The 14,979-nt window shown below is 44.5% G+C and overlaps 1 protein-coding gene across 4 annotated transcripts in view; it reads right to left on the reverse strand.

Moving 5' to 3' along the window:
• The window catches only part of SPDEF (SAM pointed domain containing ETS transcription factor), a 53,673-nt gene extending 42,844 nt beyond the window's left edge, over positions 1-10,829 (reverse strand). For 3 of the 4 annotated variants that reach the window (XM_001369752.4, XM_007483704.3, XM_007483703.3), the window contains exon 1: positions 10,397-10,823. The gene's annotated coding sequence lies outside the window, so the exon portion shown is untranslated. Of the gene's footprint in view, positions 1-10,396 lie in introns of all 4 variants that reach the window. The other variant, XM_007483705.3, reaches the window with a different exon arrangement.
• Between the last annotated feature and the right edge of the window lie 4,150 nt (positions 10,830-14,979).

Below are 14,979 nucleotides of genomic sequence, written 5' to 3' on the forward strand. Positions count from 1 at the left end.
AAGAGGTTCAATAAGGATTTATCCCAATTCTTAGGTGATAGATCCATGTTCATCCTTAACCTGTGGGTCCTTTAAGAAAGTCTGGAGGATCTGAGGGCCATCTCTAATCTGTGAGGCTGAACTCAAGGAGGGTACCCCTGCCCTTCAGCCCTCAGGACCCCTGTGAAAGAAAGAATCTTGGACTGGGCTGAGCTGGGGAAACCATGGAGCTATAGCTGGTTATTAATGTATATTTGTTTGCAAGGGTCTGCTCCTCCATTCCTACTTCCCCCCATTGTTTCCCTTGGGATTCTGAATTTTTGTTTCACCAAAAGTATTTTGTTATTATTTTATCTAACTCCATAAAGTATTTCCTTGGGAGTTTCTAGATTCATAGACTTGGAACTGGGAGATCCATCTATATCAACTCTCTCATCTCATAATCAGTCAGGCAGTCAATCAAGCAACAATCTTGGGTTGGGAAAACTGAGGCACAGAGGATGTCTTGTCCAGTGTCAGAGCTAGTAACTGTCTGGGATTTGATCCCAGGTCTTTTTGACTCCAAGTCCAGTGATCTACTACTAAGTCTATGAATTAAGTAGTCTTACCATTTTCATAATTAAAGCACAGCCTAACCATGGACACTATATCCTTTTGTCTCTTTAAGTCATTATTTCTTTAAGTAGCATTTTGTAGTTGCATTTATATTGGTCTTGAGTGTGTCTTGGTAGGCTGATTTTTATGCATTTTTGTGTTGTGAATAATGGACTTCCATTTATATTTTGTTATTATTATATAAAAATACTGCTGATTTCAATTCAGTTGTTCACTTCAGTTCAGTTCAAGGCAACAAATACTTAAAAAGCACTTGCTTTGTCTAATTCCCTCCATTGGACCCTGGGACACAAAGATGGAAAGCAACAAAAGTCCCTAATCTTGGGAAGTTTGCTGTCTAGTCAAACTGAGGAGGAGGGTTAAGACATGTTGAGTCTGGTACAGTTGGAGAGAGCACTGGCTTAAGTTTCAGAAAAGCTGGGTTCAAATCCTTCCTCTGACATGAGCATATGACTTCTTAGCTTTTCCAGACTCCAGTTTCCCCATCTCTAAAAACTGAAATTAGAGGGTTGATGTCTCCTGAGGTCCATTTCCACTCTAGATCTGTGATCTCAGAAGTTTATGGGATCCTAAGTGCAGAGGAAAGGACAAATACTCATGAAAGATTAGAGGAGGGAAGGGAGGTGGCAGAGATCCAGGGAAGGAAGATTCAGGAGAGAGGTGACTATTGGGCTGGACAATGAAATAAGGGAAGCATTTTCACAGAAGGCTTGCCCTAAATTCCCACAAGACTGTAAACTCCATGAAGGCAGGGTCTATGTGTCTCAATTAAAGTTTGCTTCTTTGAGTGTGAATGTATGAGTCAGCTCTCTGCCTCAGATCCAGAATGATCAATTGAACGAGGAGAAGTGGAAGCAGGGAACGTAGACAGCTTTCTCTGGGAATTTAGCTGAGAGAAGAAAGTGAGATATAGCACAAGCTCTACTCTCATGAACCCAAGACCTGGGGGAAAGGTATATTGAGTCTCAACTCTGCTCCAAGCTCTTCTTTTCCTCTGAGAAGATTGTGTGAGGCTAACTCACTCTCACTTTGTGCAACTCTGCCTCACTTAAATCCAATTCACATGCAAGTCAAGCTATCACCCCATGATGTCACTGGTCTTTTTTTTAAAGCAAAAGATGAAAAACAATCTCTAAAAGTGTTTTGTGAGTATCAAATGAAGGAATCAGAGAATCTCAGCTTTGGAGGAGATCAAAGAATCATGGGCATAGAGCTGGAAGGAGCCTTGGAGATGATCTAATCCCTTCATTTTACACATGGGGAAACTAAGGCCCCAAATAAGTGATTTCTTCAGGGGTAGTAATGATCAGAGCAGGGATTTGAACTCACATCTTCCAGTTTCCTAAGACAGTAATCTATCTACCCTATGTTATCACATCTAAGAAGATATGAACTGTCATCTATTTATTTGCTTTCTGATGTTATATAAAAAGCACTCTGTAATCAGTGCTACTAAATGATTATTCATGATTACTTATCTTTTCTCTACCAAAGTCTTCTTGGTGTGACAGTAACCCTGAGTTTGTGAAGACTGCACCAGGGAAGCCATGCTTTGAGTAGGGGTATGGAGACATGTGTCTTGTCATCCAAGGACCAGCTTAGCCAGATTCAGAAGGGTTCATCCCCAGAAGGTCGGGTTTAGAATCAGAGATGCAAAACCTGTCTCCAAAGAGATGGAGGAATTATGAGTTGCTTCTGAGGAAGGAGGAACGCCTATCGAAGAAGAGATCTCTGAGGAGACTGATTAGGAGGAGGATTAGGAAATTGATTATAAGAGATTTCCCTGTAGTGAGGATGGGATGGTATTGTCTAGAATTGGATTTAATTCAATTCATCAAAGACTGATTATTTGAGGCACCATATTAAGGAAAAATGAAAAAGGGATACAAGGTCCCTGCCCTTGAGAAGTTCATAATTTAATGAAGTAGGGGAGAAAGAGAATGAGCCATATATACAATGAATCTTTTTAAAAGATGAATTAAAATGAAGAAAATGAAGAACAAGGTAAGAGGGCCACGGGGAAAGATTGGGCTGGAGAAGGTCCCACCTGAGCTGGACCTGGAAGGAAGAAAGAAACTTTATGAGGTAGAAATGCGAAGGGAATTTGTTCTGTGGCTTACACAAAGGTTACCAGGGCTACCAGCACCACCACCTTTAAAAAAATTTTTTTTAACCCTTACCTTTCATTTTAGAATCAATACTAAGTATCAGTTCCAAGGCAGGAGAGCAGGAAAGCCCAGGCAATGGGGGTAAAGTGACTTGCCCAGGGTTACATAGCTAGGAAGTATCTGAGGCATAATTTGAATCCAGGGTCTCCCATCTCTAAGCTTAGATCTCTATCTTAGCTAAAGGCCACCTAGACCCTCTTATTAAAATTCTTTAAAGATAATGAACTATGGTTCAGAGTTTGAGTCACTTGTCTGGGCAGGCTGCAAACTCAGATTCTCTGCTTCTAAATCCAGCACATTTTGTACCATCCCAGGCTGCCTTGGGATCTAAAACCATAGATCCAGGGCCAGAAGAAGTCTCAGGGTCCATCTAGTCCAACTCCTTCATTTTACTGATGAGAAATTGAGTCCCATAGAAGTGACACCACTTTCCTATAGTGACACAAGTAGTCAATGGCAACACTAAGATTCGAACCCAAATTCTCTAACTCAAATCTGATGTGCTTTCAAAAGCAAAGGAATCTGGATGATTTCCATTATCTCCAAAACTCCATTCTTCCTTTGCCTTCTGGACCCTCAGATCATTTACCATGTCGGAAGAAGCCAAGAGATGGAAGAGGTGGGGAGGATCTGAATGGAATATAGTCATTGTGGAAGGAGAAGAGATAAGGGTCATTGGAATATTGGGGGGAATAGTTTGGAATGAAGTGGAATGGGATAGGATAGGATGGAACAGAATGAGATAGGACAGAATGGGATGGGATACAATCGGATAGGATAAGATGGAATGCAATGAGGTTTTAGGGCATGGCATGGCATGGGGTGGGATGGAATAGCATAAGTCACAGAATTTCAGAATCTTACCCAAATTTGAACAGGAATCCCTGTTATATAGCAAGCCCCAAAAGGATAGTTCTAATTGCTATGTAGTTTGCAATGGATAGAGTGCCAGGCATGCAGTGAGGAAGACTTACTTCTTAGGTTCAAATCCCCAGATTTGCCTCAGATATTTACTAGCTATGTGACCCTGGTCAAGTCTCTTCACCCTGTTTGCCTCAGTTTCCTTATCTGTTAAATGAGCTGGAGAAGGAAACGGCAAACTGCTCCAGTATCTGTGCCAAGAAAACCCCAAATGGAGTCCTGAAGAGTCAGACAAGACTGAAATGACTGAAGAACAACAAAAGCTTTTCTTTACAAACACCGGTAATCTGCTTCTCCTTAATTTTCAGCTATTCCTTCTAGTTCTGTTCACCGGGGCCAAGCAAAACAGGGATGGAATGGGATAATTTAGAGCCTATATTCTCTCTGCTTTTTCATCACAGACACAGGCAGTTCCCTGGCAAGAGCTTCCCTGGAAAGGGGGGAAATTTGAGCCCTTGGAAAGTGGGAGAGGAGGTCACAGCAGGAAGAAGGAAACTCCCCCTCCCTCTGGCCTAAGGAAAACACAGGAAAGATCGTCCAGACAGTTCCCTTTCCTGACCCCCATCCAATCTTCCACGAGAGGCCGTTCAGTGAAATGGAGTGGGGGCTGTGGAAGGGGCAAAAGCTCTGGGTTCGGCCCCAGATCCCAGGGAGGGGAGGAATCACCTGGGTTGGGCTGCCCAAGGGCTCAGAAGAAACATATGCAAACTAGTTTAGATAATGAACTGCCTTAAATGTCAGGAAGGGCCCAGGGCAACGTCTCCTTGTGTAAAGTTTGCTTTGGGAAGGGCTGCTCCACCTGACTGGCAGCTAGACTGGGGGTGGGGGGGATGAGAGAATAAAATGAGATTATAAGAAAGGAAACTAGAGTGTGAAGGAAGGAATGGGGGGACAGGTGAGGGGATGAGGGAGGGGGGGAGCAATGTGACAAGTGAGGCGAGGGCGAGGGTGAGATGGGCTGAGGTGAGGCGACTGAGGAGGGAAGCAAGATGGGGAGGGGAGAGGGATGGAGGGGAGAGTCCTTAGGGAAGGGCATAAGGGCAAGAGGAATGACTAAAAGTCTGCCAGAGCTCAGTGTCCCTCACACAGAGCGGGATTTGCTCCCTTGCTCCCTGCAGCCAAACCTGTCCCATCTCCAGAGCAAACCTAGTAACAGATTACCCAGAAGCACTTTCCACCTGCCAAGGAGCCTCTGCCTGGAATCCAGGGCTTTTTACAGCTGCCTTGTCTTGAAGGATCAAGGTTCCTGAGGGGACTCTCCCTAGGAGGAGGGTGAGGGTGGATTACCTCAAACCCCAATGGGATCCAGTGACGAAAATGAAGAGTGATTATCTCTGAGATAAAAATAGGCAGCTCTGACCTCACATCGTCTCCACCCAAAGTCGAGGGGCTCCTACTGGGTCTAGCCTCAGATAGGGGTGCTGCGAAGCCAAAGAATCTGCCATGGCTAAATCTCCAGAGTGGAACCACATCTCCGTGCCTCTCCTATCTTTTGGACAACCTGCCTCCCTCACCCAAGACCAGCTCCTCAGCCCATCCTAATCCTGCCTACTTGGCAAGGTCCAGCTCACATTCCATTTCCTCCTCCAGTTCTTCCAAATCTTCTGATTACAAACATAGTTAAATGACTTGCCCAGAGTCACACAGCTGTGAAGGGTTGTTGTTCAGTACTGTTCCACCCTTCAGGACCTTATGTGAGGTGTTCTTGGCAAAGATACTGGAGGGGTTTGCTATTTCCTTCTCCAACTCATTTGACAGATGGGGAAACTGAGACAGAGTTAAGTTAAGTGATTTGCCCAGGGTCACACAGCTGGCAAGTGTTTGAGGCCACATTTGAACTCAGAAGATGAGTCTTCCTGCACCATCTAATTTGGCTCATATCCTCATGGCTATTCAGTTTAGTTACCCATGAAAGAATCATAGAAAGGTAGGTAAATATGGCAGAAGAAGCCCTGATGAACTTTAAGCTTAATTGCCACTGACTCATTGCATGATGTTCAATGAATCACCCCCTCCTTGGTCCTCAGTTTCGTCCTCTGTAAAGAAAGAATTGGACTAGGTAGGCTCTCAGTCCCTTAGCATTCTAATGCTCTTACAATGGTAGAATTGATCAGTCAGCATTTATTAGGCTCTTTACTGCTCTGACATTTATTGCTTGTGTGGCCACTTAACCTCAATGGGACTCAGTTTCTTCATCTGTAAAATTAAGGCAAAGACAATGTACCAGATACTGGAGATATGATGATAAGAAGAATTAAATAGTTCAATGATGCATGCAAATGTCTTTGAAAAAGAAATGATTCCTATCATTTTTCCAGTTCCACACAAAGCTGAGAGAGAGGCTCATTTCAAGCCCAGTCTGACAACATGGACATTTGAAGTAGGCAAAAAGGGGCAGCAAAATGGCTAGAGTCAAGAGGATCAAGGTTCAAATCTGGCCTCAGACCCTTCCTTGTATGACTCTGGGCAAGTCACTTAACTCTGCTTAGTTTTTGCTTTTCTTCTGTCTTAGCATTAATACTAAGACAGAAAGTAAGTTTTTTAAAAAGAAGTGGATACAAGATATTTATAATATTTATACATGAGGCAATTTGGAGGGGAAGAGAAAGCAATTACAACTGGGGAAAAGATCAGGAAAGATCTCCTGGCGGAGATGGTACTGGAGCATCTCCCTCAAACCCATCTCTTGATGACACATAGATAGAACTTGACAGACACACATTAGTCTACACATATTGTTTTAAAAGAAGTTAATTTTTTAAATTAGCATACATTCTTTTCTCTCCCTTTTACCCCTCTCCTCCCTCCCATCTGAAAAAAGAAAAAGAAATCCCTTCTAATAAATGTGTGTAGTCAAGCAAAGCGCATTCCGCTGTCAGCCATGTTACAAAATGTTATGCACGTTTTTACAGTGGATCCTCACAAAAGCCCTATAAGGATCCTGGAAGTGGCATCAGGGGACCTGAGTTCAAATCCTAGCTCTGCCTAACTGTGTGAACTTAGCTCTAACCCTCTCTGGGTCTCAGATACTTCCATCCTAAGATGAGGAAGCTGGACCAGGTGATCTTTGAAAGTCCCTTCTAGCTCTAACTCTCTGATCCCCTAAGGTAGGTTTATCATCATTTTTACAGTTGAGAAAACTAAGGGTTAGAGAACCCTAGATTTAGGGAAGGGAATGCACCTTTTATGTGCCAGTCACTGTGGCAGAGCACTTTACAAATATTATTTCATTTGATCCTCATAACAATCCTAGGAGTGAGGTCCTGTTATTATCCCTATTTTTACAGTAGAGGAAACTGAGGCAAACAATGGTTAGTGACTTGTCCCAGGTCACACAGCTAGCCTGAGACCAGATGTGGACTTCTATCTTCCTGACTCCAAGCCCCGAACCCTATCTGTTATGATAACAGCTACCTAGTTTAGAACTAAAATAGACTTTAGAGATATTCTAATCCAAATGTTTAATTTCACAGATGAGGAAATATGTTCCAAGAAGTTTGATCTAGACTACAGATCTAGAAGAGAACTTAGAGGTCACCTAGTCCAGAGGTCCAGGGGCAGCTAGGGTGGCACAGTGGATAGAGCATTGGGCCTAGAGTTAGGAAGACTCATCTTCCTGAGTTCAAATCCAGCCTTAGACATTTACTAGCTGTGCAATCCTGGGTGAGTTTGCCTCATCTGTCAAATGAGCTGGAGAAGGAAATGGCAAATTACTCCAGTATCTTTGCAAAGAAAACGCCAACTCAGGAAGAGTTGGGCACAATTGAACAACAGTTACAACTGAAGTCCAGAGCTTTCAAACCCCCCAAATTCCCAAGTACTACAGTAATCAAATTAAAACATCATTTGGGAAAAATTTTCTAAAATAGAATAAAAGGGGGCAGCTGGGTGGCTCAGTGGATTGAGAGCCAGGCCTAGAGATGGGAGGTCCTGGGTTCAAAGCTGGTCTCAGAAACTTCTTTACTGTGTGATCCTGTACAAGTCACTTAACCCCCATTGCCTAGCCCTTACCACTCTTCTGCCTTGGAACCAATAATTCTAAGACAGAAGGTAAGGGCTTTAAAACAAACAAACAAATAAGTAGGCAGATAAATAAACAAACAAATAAATAAAGCATGGAATAAAACATAGACATTACATTTTTTACCCTAATTTTACAGATAAGGAAACTGAGTCCTATCAAGATTAAACAACCATATGAGTATAAAATATCAGAGCCAAGTTTTGAAACCAGGTCACTTTTTTTTAAGCCTTACCTTCTGTCTAAGCATCAATACTAAGTATCAGTAGTAAGGACTAGGCCCTTGAGGTTGTGACTGACCCAGGAAGATCTAAGGTCAAATTTGAACCCAGGACCACTTTCCTCCAGGCCTAATGCTCTATCCACTGAGCCACCTGGCTGCCCCCAGGTCACTTTTTATTCTAAGGCCATTGGCTCCAGTAATGTTCCCTGGAGCACCTACCATATGTGTAGGAAAAACACCATAAAAATTTGAAATCCTCCTTCATTAAATGGACTGATAGAGCTCTAGACCCTGGGTAAGGAGAGCCCCGCTGAATGTGAACCCAGCGCTAGAGATCTCTCCTGGTCTCCCTTCTCTCACCTTCCAGGATGCCCAGGAGGTAGAACCCTGCGCTGAAATCTGTGCGGTGGGGCCCAACTGGGAGTGAAGGTAGAAGAGAGTCTGGTAGCCTCTGGTCCCTCTCCTCTAGCTACCCAGGCCACCTTGTCCCAGGATGACGGTCTCCTCCCTCCCTGCCAGTACAAGGTGGGCAGGCTGGGCTGGATGGGGGTGGCACGCCAGGGTCCGTAGGATTTAGCTCTCCCAGAACCTGTGCTAGCCTATTTGCTTTGTTACTCAGCAGGCAGCTGGTGCTGGGGAGCTAGGGTTTATTGGGAGGTGATAGAAAGAGATTTATTGGGGGCACAACAGGAAATGAGAGCAAAGGCCCAGCCACGGAACTAAGGGATGAGAGAAGACCTCAATGCCCAACGCGAAAGGAAGGCGGCTTATGGGGGATCTGTTTATGGAGCTCCCCATCACTCTCTTACCTAGGCTCTCTGGCGATAAGGATTGAGCCCCATCCCAGGTCAGGCTTCCCTCCAGGCTCCATTCATCCCTCTAGCCCCTGACCCAACAGAACCACCACTGCTCCAGCCTCTTCATCGTTCTCTTGCTAAGCCTATTCTCGCGCTTCCACCCCTACGCCCTCCCTGGACAAAGCGATCCAATACTCTCGTTAAGCGCCCACTTGCCAGACACCCGGGATGCCGAAATGGATTCTTTCCCTTTTTCCCCTCCGCCCATCCTTCTCACTACCCCAACTTCGGTTCGCAGAAAATCCCATCCCTCCTCCTGCCTTCTCTTCCCCCAGCTGGCTCTCTGTTGCCCCCATCTCATCCTCTTCCTCCTCCCCCCTCCCCCGCCCGTTCCTTCTATAACCCTCCCCCTCCCCCAGGGATACGTCTTGCAAATCTTAGAATTTGAAAAAAAAGTTAAACGTTGAAGAGGGCCGGGAGGGGGGAAATCCTTCCGCGCCTAATTCTCTGCATGCAAATGCCTAGTAAAATGTACGAATAGTGCCCACAGGCGCTCCTACTCCACCTCCTCGCGATGCCCACAGCCCACATGGCAAAGCAGTTTCTCCTGAAGCTGTTCCCCAGCTGCCCTCCGTTTCCATGTTGACTCAGTCCTCTGTCCCCACCCTTCTGCCCCCATGCCCTGCTTTTCCCAGCCAAGTCCCTGGGCCATGACTGAATCTTTGACCATCCGGGTCCTTTTTCTCCTTCCTTCCCTTTCTCTCCCAGAAGTCTCTCAGAAGTCTAAGCTATGGCCATAGAGCAGTGGTTCTCCACCTTTCTAATGCCGTGACCCCGCAATACAGTTCCTCATGTTGCCGGGACTCCAAACCAAAAAATTATTTTGGTGGTTACTTCAAAACTGTAATTTTGCTACAGTTATGATTTGGAATGTAAATACCTGATATGCATTATGTATTCTCATTGCTACAAATTGAGAGGTTGAGAACCGATGCCATAGAGGAATGAGAAAAGGTACAAACCCATGTGGGACTCCAGATATGGGAGTCCCCTTTGCTCCCACCAAGAGATTTCACTGGCTTAAAACTCCCCAAAGGCCTGGCATCCGAGGGTATGGAAAGGGGGTGCATTTGGATACCCCTGGCAGCAGGAGGACTCTTTGTGTTTTATTGTACAAGCACCAGCTGCTACATAATGGGGGGGGGTCACTGGACCCAAGACCCTGCCCTAAATTAATGCCTGCCCAGGTCTTGAGGGTGAAAAACTGGGAGAGTGAAGGGTGCAGGGGAAAGCTGATGGAAGAGAAGGGGATTCCCCTCCTGCACGGGGACTGTGCCAAGTTTGGATGGCCTCAGACACCTGCCACGTTCATACTATTGGGTACTTTGCCTTCTAGCAATTTCTCTCATTCTCTGCATTTAGCATAGGGCAGCAGCAGGAGGAGAGTAAGATGGACAAGTGGACGTGACCCTCAAAAGCTTAGGAAACAAGGTTCAACCCTTCCCCCCCCCCCAGTCTGAGCCCCAGAAGTTAAGAGAAAATTCAGAATAAATTCCATCAAGGTTCTGGGGTCCTCTAAAAATCAACTCCCCATCCCCCAGAAGAGGGGAGTCAGAAACCTGGGAGAAGAACTGAGGGCTGGGTGATCTGTGTCACTTTGTGCCAGACTTACCCGTTAGGTGTCCCGTGCCCAGGGAGTCCTCAGAAGCAGCAGAAGCACCAATCCCAGGGAGAAGGAAGAGGTGAGGACAGCTGTGGATGCTAGACCTCCTCAGTCAGGCATTAGGAGTGCAGACTGGGCATAGGGAGGACAAGGTAGGAGGCAAAGGCAGTGATGGGTCTTGGCACGGCGGGCAATGCCACCCTATGTGCGGTGCCCAAGATCAGGGAGCAGGAAGGAAGGGGAGACAGGTGCTCTGACTAAAGGCTGTGCTGTCCTCAGAGTGCCACCTGCCCCCTGCCCAGTGCCACCTGCCAGGGCTGTGGCTATGCCCAGCCCCTGGAGGGTGGGAGGGGGCAATGCCCAGCTCAGGGGACAGAGCTGTCGGGGCAGCTCTGGAGAGGGTGGTGTGCAGGTATGTATTGGAAGGAAGTCAGCAGAGCCGGGAGATGAAGTGTTGGGTCAGAGCCTGATTTCCCATTATAAGTAATCCTTCCTTATTTACCTGAACAAATACTCTCCCGCTTACCTCAGACCACAGAGATAGCTAGGAGACTTAACCCTTGCAGGGCTGAATTCCTCCTTCCTTGTCCAAAACTTACTAGAGGGAGCCCTTACCACACAGGCAACAAGATTCCAAGCACCCAGAGGGCAAGGACCCTGCCTTACCATATTCCGGACCTCTCAGACCTCACAGAGCTCTGCTTGGCCTCTGATACACTTCTCAGGCGGTATCCTGTCCTCTGTTGGACTGAAAGGTCCCTGGGGGCAGCCACTGTGCCTTCGGCTTTTTTTTCCTTAACCCTTACCTTTTTGTCTTAGAGCTACCACTCTGAGGCAGAAGAATGGTAAGGGCTAGGCAATGGGGGTTAAGTGACTTGCCCAGGGTCACACAGTTAGGACATATCTAAAGTCAGATTTTAAGTCAGGTCCTCTGGACTCCAGGCCTGGTGCTCTCTATTCATTGAACTTCCCCTCATGGTGCCTCTCTCTAAATTTGTGCCCAGAACAAAGTAGGATTTTAAAATGTTGTTTTCTGTCCCCTGGCACAGTCTTGTATTGGATACATATTTCCTAATTCATCTCTCTCCTCTTCTCTCACTGTAGAAGGACATTTATGATAGCCAAGACCTGTACATTCAAGTTTACAAATCTGTTTCATATATATCTTCTCATTTCATAGCATCATAGATTCTTAGTTGGAAGGGACCTTAGAAATCATCAGATCTAACCCCCTCATTTAATAGATGAGGAAACTGAGGTCCAGCACAGTTATGTGATTGGCTTAGGGTCACCTAGCTCCCCCCAGATGAGAATTTTTAAATAAGCATTTGTTGAATTGAAAAGCATTGAATTAACTCTTCCCACTCCACTTGCCTAAGTTTGGAGCCATAAAGAGCAAGCCAATGAGAATGAAGAGAGATTTACCCTATAAACACCGCCAGGGTTCCCTCATCCTCTCTTGAGTCAAATGCCCATTGATGTCACTCTCTGCCGCAGAGCCCATACACAGTTTAGGTTTTAGTTTCTCCTTATTTCATTTATGAACATGGATCTCGTCCCCACCAACTCACCTAGAAACTTTCTGACAGCAGGGACATGAACTTCTCTGCCCTCCTCAGCACAGGGCTAGACCCCCAGGAAGCACTCAGGAAGTATTGAGGTGGTCCCAGGGATAGACTGCTTGCCCTGGGGTCAGGAAGACTTGAGGTCAACATCCTGCCTCAGACACTTAGTAGCCATGGACCTTGGGCAAGGCACTTAACCTTGCCTCAGTTTCACCAAATGTAAAGTTGAAGTCATAATAGTATCTACCTTACAGGGTTGTTATGAGAATCAAATGAAATCAAAAATAACATTCTTAGCACAGTGTCTGGCACATGATAGGTACCCTATAAATGCTGTTGTTGTTTAGTCATTTTCAGTCATCTTTACCTCTTTGGGATTTTCTTGGCAAAGATCCTGGAGTGGTTTGCCATTTCCTCTCCAGCTCATTTTATGGATGAGGAATGGAGGCAAATAGGATGAAGTGATTTAGCCAGGGTTGCACAGCTAAAAAGTGTCGGAGGCCAGATTTGAACTCAGGAAGATGAGTCTTCCTGACTCCGGGTACAGTGCTCTATCCACTCAGTCATCTAGCTGCCTTATCCACCTCATCTTATAGGAGGTGCAATATAAACGCAATATTATTATTATTATCTTGTGTTTTTTTATAGAATGAATCAACTCTCTTGAGGGTCCTACCAATACATCCTGAAAGTATAGAAAAGATTGTGCAAAGAACATCCAGTCCAGGGCCAGAGAGGAGAGGGATGAGTCCATGAATCCGTCACCCTTCCTAGCTCTCACCAGGCTTACAGCCTCTAACTTGAACAAAATCTGGACCTTCTCCCTTTGCCCAGAAGGAAACAGTTGAGTCCCTTGTGCAAAGCACAGCTACAAGGATTGGGGGACCCTTGGCTCTCCTTCTGGTTGGTAAAGTCTGGCTGTGGCTCGGGAAAGGAATTCTCCCAGGACAAAGGAATTCTCTCCATGGACAAGATTCTGGAGGCTCTGACCTCAGCCCCTGCTCTCTTTTATTCATCCAATCCCATCTGAGGCTTCCTGTATTCATTCCCAGCAGAGGCTGGTGGGAAAGGAAAGGAAGAAGGAGGGCTCTTGGCTCACAGAATCATGCCTGAAGGAACCAGCCATATCATCTCTTCCACACTCCTCATTTGATTGCTGAGGAAAGTGAGGCTCAGGGGAATAAAGAAGAAAGCCCCAGATGGGATCCCAAAGAGTTGGACACTACTGAAAATGACTGAACAACAGCAACAAAAATTTTTTTCCCAAATATTTATATGAACCTATCCTCCCTTGATAGAATGTGAGCTTTCTGGGGACAGGTACCATCTTTGTTTTCTTTCGATAACTCTCAACCAGTCCCTAGAACAGTTCTTTGACTGACGTACAAGTCCTTAAAAATGTTTATCGATTGAATTTGTTTGAAACTTGCCTCTATTACTAGTTGTCAGAGCTAGTCCTCGGTCTCCCCATCTATATATAATGAGGGGTTGGACTGGATTCCCTTTGAGGTACCTTACATCTGTCAATTCATGATATTAGGTTCGACCATCTACAGTGCCTTTAAAAAGAAAAGGCCTCCCCACCTGCTAACTGATGTCTGAAATTCTACTCTTTGACTTTTATTCCATGGGCTTCAAGAAGAAAGAAAGGAGGGAGGGAGAGACCAAATGTCTGTCAGTCAGTCAGTCAATAAAAATGCATAAGTGCTTACAAGCATATCAGGGAAATATTGAGAGTTTGGTTCCAGACTATAGGCATAAAGTAGATACCTCAAAAAAGCAAGTCACATGATTTTTTTTTTCAGTTTCTCAGTACTTAGAAAAGTTAGGTTTATACTATAGTGTAGTCTATTAAGTGTGCAACAGTATTATGTCTAAAAAAAGTACATACTTTAAAAATACTTTATTGCTAAAAAATGCTAATCATCACTTGAGCCTTCAGTGCGGTAAAATCTTTTTTAAAATCCTTACCTTCTATATTAGAATCAATACTGTGTATAACTGAAAAAATAAAATTAATTTTAAAAACAAATAAATAAAAAAGAAAAGAATCAATGCTGTGAATTGATTCCAAGACAGAAAGGCAGTAAGGACTAGGCAATGGGAGTTAAATGACTTACCCAGGGTCACATAGCTAGGAAGTAGCTAAGTCTAGATCCTGTCTCTAGGTTTGCCTCTCAATCCACTTAGTCACCTAGATGCCCCACAGTTATGATCACTTTGCCTTGATGTAGATAGCTGCTGAATGACAGATAAGGGTGGTGGTGGTTGTTGAAGGTTGGAGTAAGTTATAATTTCTTTTTTTTGTTTGCTTTTATTTTAATTTTCAGTAATCTTTTATTTTTTCCATAATTATATGTAGACACAACTTTTTTTTAACCCTATGTTCCATCACAGAATCAATACTGTATATTGGTTCTAAGGCAAAATCGCCATAAGAGCCAGGCAGTGTAACTGACTTGCCCAGGGTCACACAATAAGTATCTGAGGTCAGATTTGAACCCAAGACCTCTCATCTCTAGATCTGGCTCTCAATAATCCACTGAGCCACCTAGCTGCCCCCTAGAAGCAACTTTTAATACTCTACTCATTTTCTCACATTTTGAGTCTCAAATTCTCTCCTTCCTTTTCCTCCTCCCTCCCTAAAATAGTAAGCAATTTGATATTGATTATACATGTGCAGTCATGCAATATATATTTCCATTTTTTTCATAATGTTGTGGAAGAAGATACAAGTCACTAAAAAAAAAAACCTCATGAAGACAATTAAGTAAAAAATGGTATGCTTCAATCTCCAGTCAGATCCGATCAGGTCTTTCTCTGGCATTTTTCATCATGAGTTCTTTGGAGTTGTCTTGGATCATTGTTTTGCTGAGAATAGCTAAATCATTCATAATTGATCATCGTACAATATTGCTGTTGCTTTGTACAATGATCTCTTACTTTACTTTGCATCAGTTCATATAAGTCTTTCCAGGTTTTTCTGAACTCATCTTGGTTATCATTTCTTATGACACGGTATTTATT

The sequence above is a fragment of the Monodelphis domestica genome, chromosome 2 (genome assembly GCF_027887165.1).
Source record: "Monodelphis domestica isolate mMonDom1 chromosome 2, mMonDom1.pri, whole genome shotgun sequence".
Lineage (NCBI taxonomy): Eukaryota > Metazoa > Chordata > Mammalia > Didelphimorphia > Didelphidae > Monodelphis > Monodelphis domestica.